Below are 15,249 nucleotides of genomic sequence, written 5' to 3' on the forward strand. Positions count from 1 at the left end.
CCCCAAGTATTTTTTGGGCAACCATTCACCATTTTAAAAGATCTCTTTCAGATTTGCCTATTCAAATACCTAACTTTTCCACACTTTCTTATGTGTTGTTTATTACTTGTGACATTTTAGTTTACTTTTAAAATTGCACAATTCTTATAGAATTCTAACCAACACTAATCCTTCATACTTACATATATATCCACAGGCATTCCCAGTGGGCACAATTCTATTTTGGAAGAATGGCCAGAGCAAACATCTGTAGACATGTTACGATAATAAAGGTCTGATAGGCATTGTTGATTTCATGATGCTAATTATTGGTCCTCTACCAACCAAAAAAAAAAAAAAAAAAGGATAATTCTATTTACAAGAAAAAGGAAACATGTAAAGCAAAAGAACATTTACCTGAAACTGAGTTTAGATTATTTAAATGATATACAATTGTATGTTCTTGTCTGTAATCAGTTTGAAACGTGATGGATATTTTTCTGTTTTTCTCAGTTGAGTGATATTGAGGTACCAAGGTGCTGGCCACCTTTTCCAGATAGACATGGTGGTTGTCTGGTTTGGGAAGGACTTTCCAATAAAGTGACATTAGAGCTACATCCTGAATTATGAAAAGAAGACAGTCATATGAAGATCTGGGTAAAGGGCATCACAGGTGGAGGGAACCACTATGGCACAGGCCCTTAGGTGGGGTGAAGTTTCCTCCCCTTAGGGTAAGAGCGAGAATTATCAGGAAAAGGACCTGATACTGTGAAGAAGTAAAAGCCATGGGAGGGAATTTGGGCTTTATCCTAAGAGCCAAGGAAAGGCATAGACTGGTAAAATTTTCTATCCAAGAGACCTGGAAAATGAACTCCATCATTTAGGGTCCCAGCAGGAGGCAGAAGCAGTCAGCAGGCCTGTCATCACCGCTTAGTGCAGGTGACCATTTGATGAACTGCGGTGCCGCTGCATGCCGTGCATCACTAGCATCCCAGTCCCCGTTGGCAAGGTGCTTGCCTCTGCTTTCAAGCTCAAGGACACTTCCCAACCAACCTACCACCTTGTCTTGGGTGCTGTTTTTTTTGGTACCAATTTCTGTAACTGTGAAAAGAGATAGAAATCATACTAGCGATTTTAATGGAGAGAATTTACTATAAGGGATGGTTAACTATAATTCAGCTAATTAGATGGATAAAAGGTGAAAACGAGAATTCTAAGGTGATAACAGCAGGAAGCAGTTACTGTGATTGGACTGGGCAACAGAAGCAAGAGGTCGCACTTGTTAAGGCCTGAAGCAGGGGCTACGTGGAGCTGAAACTCAGAGCTATTGCTTGGCGTGTGCTGCTGGCTCTGGACACAGGAGGGACTCTGTGGGGCTGGAATCTGGGCCTTTGAGGATGGAAGCCCAGGTAGCTGCTGTGGATGTCTTTGAGAGGACTCGGTGAGGCTATTTCTGTGAGTGTTAGCAAGACTGAAAACCACATCCAGCTGCTCCTGTGGAAGCAGCTGCTGCCTCGAGGGCGAAGAAGCAGCGATGGGGTGATGATCACAGGAATAGAAATGGAAAGGAAGGAGCACGTCTGTCCTCCTTCCTGCAAACTTGTGGTTTGTACACTTCAAGTCCCACCATCGTAAAGCAGAGCCTGGAAGGATAGAAACTTACTAGCTGCCCAGGCACAGCGGTGCAAGTCAGGCAGCACATGGGTGCTTTTCAGAATAGTCCCCAGCTCTCTAAGCTGAGCAGCTAGACATCTCACCCCAAACTAATTAACTGCTCTCCTTCTGAAGCTTCCCAACGAGATTTCAGAGTCCCAGATTAACTGACCCCTGCAGTTCAGGTGAGTCTCAAAGGCAAATGTGCTTAGCCTTTTTCCAGTGCTACAGAACCCAGACAAAGAAGGCCTGGGTGGCGGCAGGCTTCAGAATGGCTCTCGGATGGAGAAGAAGGACCTTTCCCCCCTCACACCTCTTATTCTCTGTCGTCCGTGTATGAGATTAGAGCTGTTGCACTGACTGCTAATCAGAAAACGCTTGATTTGGCCTCAGGTGGTCTTTTTAGATTATTAGCTCAGGCACCCAACACCTGATTCCTCTTTATCTTTGGAGAAGATTTGATAAAATCCTCTTCTTCCAGGAGGCCTGGGGGCTACTGAGAATTTCAGTTATGACCAGAGCTAACTTTTTTGCTTCTAGGTGCATGTGTTACAACCAGCACAACCTGCTCTGGCTTCGGTCTGCCTTCATTGTCATCACACATGGATGCAGCCACAGGGTCCTTGCTGTTCTGTGCCTAGATCGACTTTGTGTTGAAGCGTCCAGAGACTCAGGTGCAAAAGTGTCCTCAAGGAGAGGTTCCTAAGTGTTACTGAACGCAGGCTACAGAGCTGGTCTCCCGGGTACAGCTTTCTAGAAGGACAGCAGGAAAAGGAGGAGGCAAGGAGATATCCAGCCCTTACTCATTATCAGAATTTTTTTTTTTAAAGAAACTCTGAAGTAGGCAATGTTTTCTAAAAGAAAAGCAAAAGTAAGATTATGCCTAAAATGATCGGGAAAGAAGAGTGGATCCAGGAATTCAAGTCAAACTGGCCAAAAAATTCCATACCCTTTCCAAAACGAACACCTGCTACTACCTTGCAGGGTGTGGTGAGTGTGGAAGCACGGGTTGTTAAGAGGCATCATGCACACTGTGCATACTTGTCCGGGCGCTATTTTTCTACAGAGCTCATCAGCTCCTTAGGGGAGAAACAGCCCAGATAAAGGTACTTGGCTGCATGTGATGAGGCCAAGCATTCCCATGCATTCCCGCCCCCTTCCTTTTTAAAATTTTATTTATTTTTTTATTGAAGTATGGTCAGTTATAGTGTGTCAATTTCTGGCATACAGCATAATGTCCCAGTGATGCATATATATATATATATATTTTTTTTTTCATTTTCATATTCTTTTTCATTGAAGTTTATTACAAGATATTGAATATAGTTCCCTCTGCCATACAGAAGAAATTTGTTTTTATCTATTTTTATATATAGTGTTTATCATTCCATCCCCTTTTTTGAACCACAACAAAGATTGCAGTGTACATGACTTTCTTCTGTAAGATCTTAAAGCTGAAATGTTGCTAAATACTTAATTTGGAGGAGACATAATTGCATTCCAAATGCTGGCATGAGCTGTGGTCAGAGAAACACCAGACCAGCAATGAGTGTATCTTGCAAAGATGCACTCGTTTAAGTTGATTTTTGATGCTGCTCACAGGTAAAGTCTGTATTCAATTTGCAAGCCTTCTCTCAGCTCTGCACTTATAAGGGGGCCTGTGATTTAATCTAACAGGGTAAGCAAAAGGTCATCATGCCACAGATTGAAATACAGTTTCCTTAAAGGAACGGGGAACTCAGAGATAACAACCCTGAAATCTCCCTCTGTACAGGTGCTAAGGCACAGCTGGGGACAGCGGCATGCGCTCAGAGGATTTGCAGAGAGAGCCCAGCCCAAGGCTCTCGTCAGGATGGCGGTGGGGGTAGACTGAGTGGTGGTAGGTGAGCATAACAACCAGCTCACCTTGTCAATGTTTTCAAAAGGAAACCACCCAAAATGAGGCGATCGGGTAATAATAAGGCTTCATTTTGGTTTGTAGATTATATTTTGCACATTCCTTGTGTCTTCTTCAAAACCTCCCTGGTTAATAGAGATTATGGGAGTTAAAGGTTTAACTCTAGAAAAGAAGGGCCCAGACTCTTCCCTAAGGCAGTGTGGGGTAGTGGGGTAACTGGAAGAGAGAAGGCCCAGGAGACACAGTTTCAACAACATATATATTTATATGCATATATGTATGTTCTTCACAAAAATCCTGAGATGTGATCAGAGAAGAGAGTATTATCCTCATTTAGAGGTTTAAAAAACTGAAATTTACTGGCTATGACTAGAGCAGAGATGAAATAGCAAAGCTAAACTTTTATCCAGAACACCTGGCTCATGCTTCTCACTCTATTAAGTGGCCTGAAGGTAAAGACCATTCATCGTCATCAAAGACATCATCACACCAGTAGCCACAGGCAACGTATTATTAAGCACGCTGTCTATGCAGCCTCATTTAATCTTCACTACAGCCATACATAAGGTTGCTTGCTTACAAAGGTACGTAAACCCCTCAGGAAAACAGGCTGAGTGTGACGATGTGGAGCTGGAACCAGAAAGCCGTTGAAGTAAATAACCTTACCGGTGAGGATGGCCAAAGAAAGGTGCTAAGGAAAAGAGTTTGGCATCAGACACACCTGGGTTTGGGTCACAGCTCAGGCACTTGCTAATAACCTGAGCAAACTGTTTCACCAGCTTGAGCTTTCTTTTCCTTATCTGTAAATTGGGACTTTACATTGGGTTCCTTTGTTTTATATGCACTTGGCTAAAGCTAAGATCTGTGTTTCCTGGGACCCTCTTCACAATATGGTGCTTGGTTAGAGTTGCCTAACAAAAGGAGAATTTGCTTGAGATTAGGAAGGTGAAGTGTAGCAGAAGTCATTTGTTTCAGGAGATTATCATGATCTGAAGTGGTGATGGATGACTGGAAATGCCTGACAGTTTCAGCTTGCCTTCTCAATCCTCCATTCCACAGCTAATTCATTTTACTAGTTGGGGGACCTGGTGACCAACAACAGCAGCAGGCCTACAGTCAGGGGCTTGGCTATTGACAACAAAAGCAACAGCCACACACAGGCAACAGTTTCCCCGAGAGTGACCTCTTTGCAGCTCTACTTTGTGGCCAGATGTGCTTGACTTCTTGCAGTTATCTGCAAGCTCTGATTTGCCCATCTGTACCAGTGCATGGGTTAGCAATGGTTCCTCTGATCCGCTTCCATCCTCCTAGACTTTCACTTTCCCACCTTCTCCCATATTTGTGTAAGGTCTAATTTATATAACAAATGCCTTACTCCTTAATACTTACAATGATTCTGTTTTCTTTATTCTTGACTAACCGAAATATCTCTAATGTTTGTAATCTTGTAACAATTGAATAAAGTTATGTATAAAAAATTCGATATAAAGTAATGGTACAATAGATGGTACCTGTGATTATTATCATCTAAATGTTGTATGAACTTCAACTTCATGGTGTTTCTCTTCCTCTTTGTGCTTCTGCTCTATATGTTCACTCTGTCAGTGGTTTTCTTTGTAATTTCAGCTTGCACATGGTCTTTAGCGGGTGCCTTGAGCAAATCTACTTCAGGAAAAATTCAGCTGCAGCAAACAAATGGTGCTTTGTTCCCTGAGTGTAGCAGTCCGAATTCCTGAGAGTCATCTGATTGCTCATGTGATTAGATTCTATCAACAAGAATCGTGGATTACCTGCTTGTCCTGGTCCTCTGAACTAGCATGAAGGTAGGCATATCCTGGTATTTGGACATAATGCACTTGGATACAAAGTCTATTGTATAATAACTGTTCTATTTTCTTGGAGAGCAGACAAGCAATATAAAGTAACTATGCTCCAGGACATTCTATGCGGAACAATGCAAAAAGAGAAGCTAAATTGAAAGTATGGCTTGTTGAAAAAATTGTGCTTAGCTCAACTATCTTGTAGAGCTGATAAGTTCTTATTTTCTCATATTTAAAATTTTTTATTAAGGTATAATTTGCATGCAGTGAAATGTACAGATCTTCAGGGTGTAGTCTGATGAACTTTGACAATTGCACACAGCAGTATTTAGCAGTATGCTAGAACTAGCTTATAAAAAGGACTAATTATTAAATATCCCAGATTTTTGCAAGTCAGCTATTAAACTATTTGTATTTTAAATGTAGCCATGGTAGGAGTATTAATACCAAAAAAAAAAAATCTAAAAATGCTACAAACTGGGGCTTTTGGTTCCTGAGATTCAGTTTGTCAGCACACCACTGCAAAATCTAGATCTCATCAAGATATCAAATACTACCTTCATGCCAGAAGGATTCTCTTGTTCCTCCCCTCTCTATTCCAACCCCTAAGATTCAACAAGTGTAATGATATCCTTCCCTTACATTAGTTGTGCCTCTTCTAGAACGTCACATAAAAATAATAATATAGTAAGTACCTTTTTGTGTCTGGCATATTTAGCTCAATATAAGGGTTTTGAGATTCATCCATGCTGTGCCAAGTAACAGTAGTGCATTTCTTTCTATTGCTATGTAGCATTTAATTTTTATAAATACATCAACATTTTAGTCTATGTCTTGTTGCAAGACGCTTGGGCTTCTTCCATCTTCGGGCTATTGCAAGTAAAACTGCTATTAACATTCTTGGACAACTCATTTTGTGGACATAATGTTTTTGTTTCTCTTGGGAATCTATCTAGAAGATGAACTACTGGCTCGTAGGACAGGAATATGCTTATCTTTATGAAAAATTACCAGGCTGATTACCAAAGACGTTGGATAATTTCACACTCCTGTCATTAACACATAAAAGTTCTGGTTACTCCCAGCCTTGTCGGTGTCTGTTGTTGTCCGTCCTTTTCCTTTGGCCATTCTGCCTGATGTGTAATGGTATTTCATTGCGGTTCTAATTTTCATTCCCCTGATGACTAACAATGCTGAGCACTTTTTCATTTTCTCAATGGCCATTCATATATCGTCCTTTGTAAAGTAACTGTGTAAGTATTCTGCCTACTTTTTACTGGATTGTTTGTCTTCTTACTGTTGAATTACAGGAGTTTATGTATTCTGAATCCATGTAATTTTTCAGACATAATCATTATAAATACTTTCTCCCAGTCCAGGTCTCACTTACCTATTTTCTTAATGTATTTTAGTGAACATACATTTTTGATTTTGATAAAATAAATTTTTATCAATTTTTCTAATAAAAAGTTCTGTCTCTATAACTGGGTCCTGTTTATTAAATCTTTGTCCCCAAAGTTAACAATGATTTTCTCCTGTGTTTTCTTCTTGCAGCTTAATAATTTTAACTTTTACGTCTATGTCTATACTATTTTTCAATTAATTTTTGTATATGGTGTCAGGCATGAGTCAAGTTTCTCTTTTTGAAAACATAGGCAGTTGTTCTAACACCATTTTGGGAAAAAATCCTTCTTGTCCCCATTGATATACTTTGTGGCCTTGATCAAAAATCAGTTGACCGTATAAGTGTGGGTCTACTTCTGGGCTGTCTATACTGTTTCATTGCTCTGTTTGTCAATTTATATGCAACTACCACACTATCTTAATTACCATATATTTATATAAATTCTAGAAATAATATAGTCCTTCAACTTTGATCATTTTATTTAAGATTATTTTGGCTATACCAGGATATTTGCATTTCCATATTAACATTAGAGTAAACTTGCCAACTTTTATAATAAGTAAAATCTGCAGAGATTTTGATTGGGATTATGCTGAATCTATAGGTCATTTGGGAGAATCTGACATCTTAAAAATACTGAGATTCACAATCCATAAAAATTATATATTACTCCATTTGTTTAGGTCCTATTTAATTATGTCTTTCAGTGCCTCACATATATTTTGTAAAGCTTATTCCTAATTCATTTATATGTTTTGAATGTCTTGAATTTTTTTTTAATTTTCTGTTGTTCTCGTTAGCTAGAAATACAACAGATTGGTTTTATTGACCTTGTATCCTATCAGGACTTGCTACATAATTTGCAAGGCTCAGTGCAAAATAAAATTGTGGGACCCTTTGTTCAAATTTCAAGATAATGATAGCAGAGTATTAAACCAAGTACAGGGTATTTCTGAGCATGGGACCCAGTGCAACTGCATAGATTACATGGCTATGAAGCCCACACTGCCTCCTGCAATACTGTTAAATTCATTCATTAACTGAAGTAGAGGTCTTTTTCTTTTTGTAGATAACTGAGATTTTCTACACAAATGATATTTTGCTTGTAAAAAAATTATAGCTTTATTTCTTCCGTTCCAATCTACATTATTGTGCTGGCTAAAATCTCCAGTTAACTTCTATTCAGCATAATGTTGAATAGAAATCATGGGAATGGGCAAATTTGCCTTGTTCCAATCTGAGAAGGAATGCGTTGTCTCTCACTGTTGAGCATAGTGTTACCTAAGATATTTCATACATGCTCCAAATCAGTTTGAGGATCTTCCTGAGGTTTTTTTTTTTTATTTTATTTTATTCTTGTTTGTTTGTTTTATCACGAGTAAGTGACAAGTTTTGTCAGATTGGGTTATGCTGGCTAAATAAAACAAGTTGAGGGGGCAGGGGGTGGGAAAGGATAGACTGGGATTTCAAAATGTAGAACAGATAAACAAGATTATACTGTATAGCACAGGGAAATATATACAAGATCTTATGGTAGCTCACAGAGAAAAAAATGTCATAATTAATATATATGTTCATGTATAACTGAAAAATTGTGCTCTACACTGGAATTTGACACAATATTGTAAAATGATTATAAATTAATAAAAAATGTTAAAAAAAAAAAAAAGAATGGTCCAAAACTAAAAAAAAAAAGTTGAGAAATGTTCCCTCAACTTTAATTTTCTGAAAAAGTTTGTAAAGGTTGATATTATTTAATCCTTAAATTTACTCCTTAAATGTTCAATGAATTCACAATGAAGACACCTGAGGCTGGAGTTGTAAATGTTATTTTTAAGAAAATTTGAAATTATGAACTCAATTTATTTTTTATTTCTTTTTATTGATTTTAGTAATTTATCTCTCTCAAGAAATTTCATTTTTTGTCAAAATAATTGACATAAATATCTCAAGATATTTTCTTATCTCTTTAATATACAATATCCATTTAATATATAATCTTTTGGATTTGTAATAGTGTCACTTTATTTCTGGCTTGTATTGTTAACTTGTGTTCTCTTTCTTACTATATAAAGATAGGGATTTTGTTATTTGTATTAATCATTTCAAAAAACAAAGTCTTTATTTTAAAAAAAGAAAAACAGTTTTTCTACTTTATAGTTTAGTAATTTCTGCTCCTATCTTTCTTATTTCCTGTGTTACTTTGCTTTGGATTTACGTTGCTCTTCCGTTGCTAACTTTTCATTGTGGAATGACTTATTTTCCATCTTTTTTCTTTTCTGTTATAAGCCTTTTTTCGAGCTATGGATTTCCATTTAAACGCTGCTTTAGCTTCATCTTACAAAACTTTGTATCATGTTTGCATTAAAATTCAGGTCAAAATATATTCTAATTTCTTTGTTAACTTCTTGGAACTAAGGATTATTTAGAAGTATTACTTAATTTTCTAGTATTTGGATAAATTTCCATGCATCCTTCTGGTACTAGTTTTTCATTTGATTCTCTGTTTCAACCTCTATTTAAATTTGCTGAGGCTTACTTTATACCCTAGTATCTCTTCTGTGTGGCCAGTATTCTACAGACACGTAAAAAGAATGGGTGTTTTGCCATTGGAAGGTAGAGTGTTTCATAAATATAGAGGGAGAATTGGTTGAGATTTTTCAAGTCTTCTTTAATCTTAACAATTTGTTTCTACTTTATCAACTGTTGGAAGAAAAGTTTTGAAATACCAATGATAACTATGCATTTGTCTATTTCTCGCACTAGTTCATTTAGCTTTTGCTTCATATATTTTGAAGTTCTGTTACTTGGTCTTTACACATTTTAGATTTCTGGGTCTTTTTTGATGACTAGGCTCTTTTATCATTATAAAATATCACTTTCTGGGTTTAGGAATACTTTTCTTTCCTGCATTCTAATTTGTCTAGTATTCATGAGACTGCTCCAGTTTTCTTATGCTTTAGTTTCCCATGATTAATTAATTTCCCTGATTCATCTTTTTTTATCCTTTTATTTTTACCCTGTATTTTGAAATTTGAAGTGCATTTCTCATTTTTCTTAAAGCACATGACCATCTCTCTTTTGAATTTTTTTCATTAAACCATATTTTAGTATTCTTTGTTATCTTCTCTATTTGGTTATTAGCCACATTCGCCTTTTTTTAAAGTTGCTCTTAAAATATACATCTTTAATTAACCACAATCTACTTTCAAAAAATATTATACCACTTTGCATGTAATATGGGATACTTATTGCAGCATCCTTCCATTTTCCCCTCTAGTTTTTTGTGCTTTTATTGTCATACCTCTACTTAAGCTATTAACCCTACAACATATTATTACTCTTTTTATTTTAAATAGTCAATTACTTTTAGTGACATGAAAAATTTATATTTACCTGTTCATATATTTTACATATTTATATAAACTTATACATTATATAAACTTATACATTTATATAAACTTATACATAAACTTATATAAAACTTATACATATTTATATAAACTTATACATTATATAATATTTTATATATAACTTTATGTGCATGCCTATGTGTAGATAAGTTCTCATATAGTTTCATTTACCTTTAAAGAAAACACTCACATATGACACACTCATATAATTCCAACCTACAAAATAGTTGCAAAGATTGTGCAAATGCTTTTTTTTTATTTCTCTGAGCAATTTGGAGTATAAGTTGCTGAATATAAAATTCCAAATTTACAGTTTTTTGTTTGTTAGCACTTTAAGGTTGTCGGTTCATAGTTTTTTGTTTGTTTGTTTGTTTGTTTGTTTGTTTTTTGCTCTTTTGCATTGTTTCCGATGAGTAGTTAGCTCTCATTCTTATCATTTTACCAATGGATATAATATGGTTTTTTTCCCCTAATGAGAGTTTAATTCCACTACTATCGACTCCCATAGTAGTAACATCTCATATCTAATTCAGAATTCTGGATTATTCAGATGAAAAATCCACCTCAGTTTCTGTGTATCTCATTACCATGTCCCGGGACTTACCCCTAGTGAGCTGAGAAGCAGACTTGGTTAGTGGCAATGGCAGTGAAGACCATCTCCATTTTCACATGCTTGAGATGTTGCCTGTGTAGTGTTCATACACACAATCCAGAACAGACCTACAAGTGAATATAAATATGTATCTGTCTGTTGGGCAGTGATGTACCAAAGGGAGGCATTGGAGCACTTGCCCCAAGGAAAGGAGTAGTTTTTCACTGATTTTCACTTTTCTTTAAGATGGATGGTACATTGAGATAATAGAAGGTACTTTTAGTCAACTTCACTATCATGTGTAAATGATGTACAAGCAAAGAATCCTCTTACTGCCAGTTTTCCCTCCCTTGGCTTGCCACCACTGTCAGGTGCCCTCTAGTGCCTTCTTCAGACATTTGCTTTTGGAAATGATTCTCATACAATTATCTCAGCTCTGACCATGATCACAGAATACTAATACACATATTTAGAACAGAGAAAGTATTTCTGAGTCTTTAGAAAGAAGTGTAACTAGGACAACAATGGTTAGCATCTCTACAAAACTTTCTGGTGAAGAAAAGGAAATTGGCTCAGATAGGTTAACAGCTATTCCTCATCAGTCAAAGTTTTGAAAATGGATTTAAGCCCAGATATGGATAGTTTCCAAAGTTTGTATTCCTAAAGCAGAGTCTGTGTGACATTTCTCAAACCCCAGTTCCTGTGAAATCCCAACCATGTCTTTAATCTTTAAGGCTCTTGGTTTCCACTCCTGTGAGACAACATTATTATCAAGTGTCTCATAGATCCCACAGAAATCAGATGAAATAAGGTAAAAACCTTAATATAGGGCATGAATTTTTCAGTGGTTCTCAACCAAGATTGGTTTTTCTTTAGTTTGTGCATTCCAGGATCAATGTCTGGATTGATGGGAACAAACGGGACAAGCTTGCTGTCTGATCACTGCCAAGGTCTTTTGCTTTTTCTCCTAAATGCATTTGCAAAGTATTTCTTCAATCTGTCTCTATTTTCTAAGCAGGCACATAGTATCAAGCATCTTTAATTGTTTCAAATAAGGAGCCTTCTTCGGAATTTATTTATGCAGTATTAGAAATCTCAAATAACTTTCCCCCCCAGTTTTAATGAAATTTAATTGACATATAATACTGTGTAAGTATAAAGTGTACAATGTGTTGATTTAATACACATATATTAAGAAATAATTACCCCATAGGAGGGCTAGTTAACACTTCCATCACCTCATGTGATTATCATTTATTTCTTGTGGTGAAAACATTTACAATCAACTCTCTTAGCAACTTCAAGTATTTAATGCAGTATGGTTAACTATAATCACCATACTGAATATTTGAACTTTTCATCTTATACCGTCAAGTTTATACCCTTTGACCAATGTCTCCTCATTTCCCCCACCTTCCAGCCCCTGGCAACCACCATTCTACTCACTGCTTTTGTGAAGTTGGACCTTTTCAAATTCCTCATATAGGTGAGATCATACACTATTTGTCTTCCTATGCCTCACTTATTTCACTTAGCATGATAACCTCAAGGTTCATCTGTGTTGTCACAAAATACAGGATTTCCTTCTTTCTCATGACTGAATAACATTCCATTGTGTGTAGATATGTACAGTTGACCCCTCAACAATTCAAAGGTTAGGGATGCCAATCCCCCAGCACTCAAAAAATCTCAGTATAACTTTATAGCCAGCCCTCCTTATCTGTGGTTCTGTTCACGCAGATTCAACCAAGTGTGGATTGTGCAGTACTATAGTACATATTTATTGAGAAAAATCTGCTATAAGCAGATCCATGTAGTTCAAACCCGTGTTATTCAAGGACCAACTCTATACATAGATCTATGGATATATGTCTCACATCTTCTTTATCCACTCATCTGTAAGTAGACACTTGGGTTGTTTCCATATCTTGACTACTGTGAATAAGCTGCAATAAACTTGAGAGTGTGAATACCTCTTGGAGGTCCTGACTTTATTTCCTTTAGATATATAGCCAGAAGTGGGATTGCTGAATCATACGGTAGTATAGTTTGAATTTCTTGAGAAACCTCCATGCTGTTTTCCATAGTGGCTGTACCAGTTTATGCTCCCACCAACAATGTACAGGGTACCCTTTTCTCTACATTCTTGCCACCCTTTTTATCTCTTGTCTTTTTAATGATAGCTATTCTAACTAACAGGCATGAGGTGATATCTCACTGTGGTTTTGATTTGCAGTTCCCTGATGATTAGTAATGTCAAGCATCTTTTCATGTACCTGTTGTCCATGTGTATGTCTTCCTCTTTAAAGTGTCTATTCAGATCCTCTGGACTATTATCAGTTAGATTATGATGATGATGATGATGATGATGATGATGATGATGATGATGATGATTTTTGTTACTGAGTTATATGAATTTCTTATACATTTTGGATATTAACCCCTTCTCAAGTATATGATTTGAAAATATTTTTTCTCATTTCATAGATTGCTTTTTCATTCTACTGATTATTTCCTTCACTATGAAGAGCTTTTTAGTTTGGTGTAGTAGTAGTCCCAGTAATTTTTTTTTTTTTTTTTTTTGCTTTTGTTGCTTGTGCTTTGAGTGTCATATCAAAAGCAGTCATTACCAAGATCAATATCAAGGAGATTTGTCCCTGTGCTTTCTTCTAGGAGTTTCAGGCTTTCACTTCTCATTTCAAGTCTTTAATCCATTTCAAATTCATCTTTAACTTGAAACTGGTATAAAATAGGGGTACAATTTATTATTCTGCGTGTGACTTAGTTTTGCCAGCACCACTTAATGAAGAGAATATGCTTTCACCGTTGAGTAGTCTTGGCTCCCCTGTCAAATATTGGTTGATTGTATACGTGAAGATTTATTTCTGGGCTCTTGTTGTGTTCCATGGGTCTATGTGTCTATTTTCATGCCAGTTCCATACTGTTTTGATTACTACATCTTTGTAACATAGTTTGAAATCAGGAAGTGCGATGCCTCAAATATTGTTCTTTCACTGGGTTGTGTTGGCCATTCAGAGTCTTTTGTGGTTCCATACAAATTTTAGAATATTTTTTCTGTGAAAAATGCCATTGGAATTTTGATAGGGATTTCTTTGGTTCTAGTAAATGACTTCCAATAGTATGCAGATTTTAACAATTAATTCTTCTGATTTATGAACATGGACTTTTTTCCATTAACTTGTGTCTTCAGTTTCTTTCATCATTGTCTTCCAGTTTTCAGTGTTTATTATCCTGTTTGACCAATAGCTAAAAAGCATTTGAAAAAAGAGAAGAGAGAAAGATATCATGACTCCAAAAAACAAAGAAACAAAATAACAAGCTAGGTCCCAAGAACTCCAGTACAATGTTGATTAAATGTTATAACAATGAACATTGTTGATTTGTTCCCAAATTCAAGTGGAAAATATACACTATTTTTTTATTGTAAGATATTAGCTGTAGGTTTTTTGATAGATATTCTCTATCAGATTAAAGAACTTCCCATCGAGTCAATTTTACTGAGAATTTTTTTTAATTCATAAGCAGGTATTAAATTTTATTTTCAAAGCATCTTCTGCATATATTGAGATGACCATATTTTTTTTGCCCCTATTTTTTTCCCTTTAAAGTAGTGAATTGCACTGAGTGATTTTTCAAATGTTAAACTAATCTTGCATTCTCAGAATAAATCCCACTTAGTCATAATGTATTTGCCTTTTTATAAATGCTGGAATTTCATATGTAATATTTTAAGGATTTTTGTGTGTATGTTTTAGCTTTTTGAGATAAATGCTTATTGATATTTCATCTGTTCTTTTCTAATAGGCATTTAAAAGCTATAAATTTCCCACTGGGAACTGATTTATACTACTATGTCACATTTTCATTATTTTATAATAATTTTATAATATCATATAATTTTCCTTTTGATTTCCTCTTTCATCCATGGGTAATTTAGAAGTATTTTGCTTTAATTTTAAACATTTGAATATTTTCTTTTTATCTTTCTGTTACTGAAGTTCAGTTTAATTTCACTGTGGTCAGAGAATATATTCTATGATTTATCTTTAAAATATTTAAGCCTTCGTTTATATCACAGCATTTAATCTTTTTTGATAAATATTAGTGATAAAGATTATTGATATTTTAAGTTTAGAAAGATAAATTTCAGTAGTGATTTCTGACTGATTTCAGAATATCGTACTCTTCAATTAGGTTAAGTAGAAGACCAGTAAAAATGTTTACAAGTATAACATACAAGTTGAGTGTTTTATACGATGAGCTAGAGCAGGTCTTTCAATCCCACATAATTCTTTGTTTGGATGGCTGTCCTGTACACTTTGCAGTATCTTTGCCTCTACTCATTAGATGAAGTAGCAGTTTTCTGTTCCCCAATGTGACAAGCAAATGTGTCTCTAGACATTGCCCAATGTCCCCTGAGGGGCAAAATCATCTCCAGTTGAAAACCACTGAGCTATACAAAGAAACAT

At 35.9% G+C, this 15,249-nt stretch overlaps 1 long non-coding RNA gene across 1 annotated transcript in view; it reads left to right on the plus strand.

Annotated features, from left to right (window-relative positions):
• Nucleotides 1–5,078: 5,078 nt before the first annotated feature.
• LOC116666415 overlaps nt 5,079–15,249 on the plus strand; it is a 101,025-nt gene continuing 90,854 nt past the window's right edge. Inside the window, exon 1 of the long non-coding RNA XR_004323253.1 lies at nt 5,079–5,352. This is a non-coding gene — a long non-coding RNA (uncharacterized LOC116666415). The remainder of the gene's footprint in view (nt 5,353–15,249) is intronic.

The sequence above is a fragment of the Camelus ferus genome, chromosome 10 (assembly GCF_009834535.1).
Source record: "Camelus ferus isolate YT-003-E chromosome 10, BCGSAC_Cfer_1.0, whole genome shotgun sequence".
Taxonomy (NCBI): domain Eukaryota; kingdom Metazoa; phylum Chordata; class Mammalia; order Artiodactyla; family Camelidae; genus Camelus; species Camelus ferus.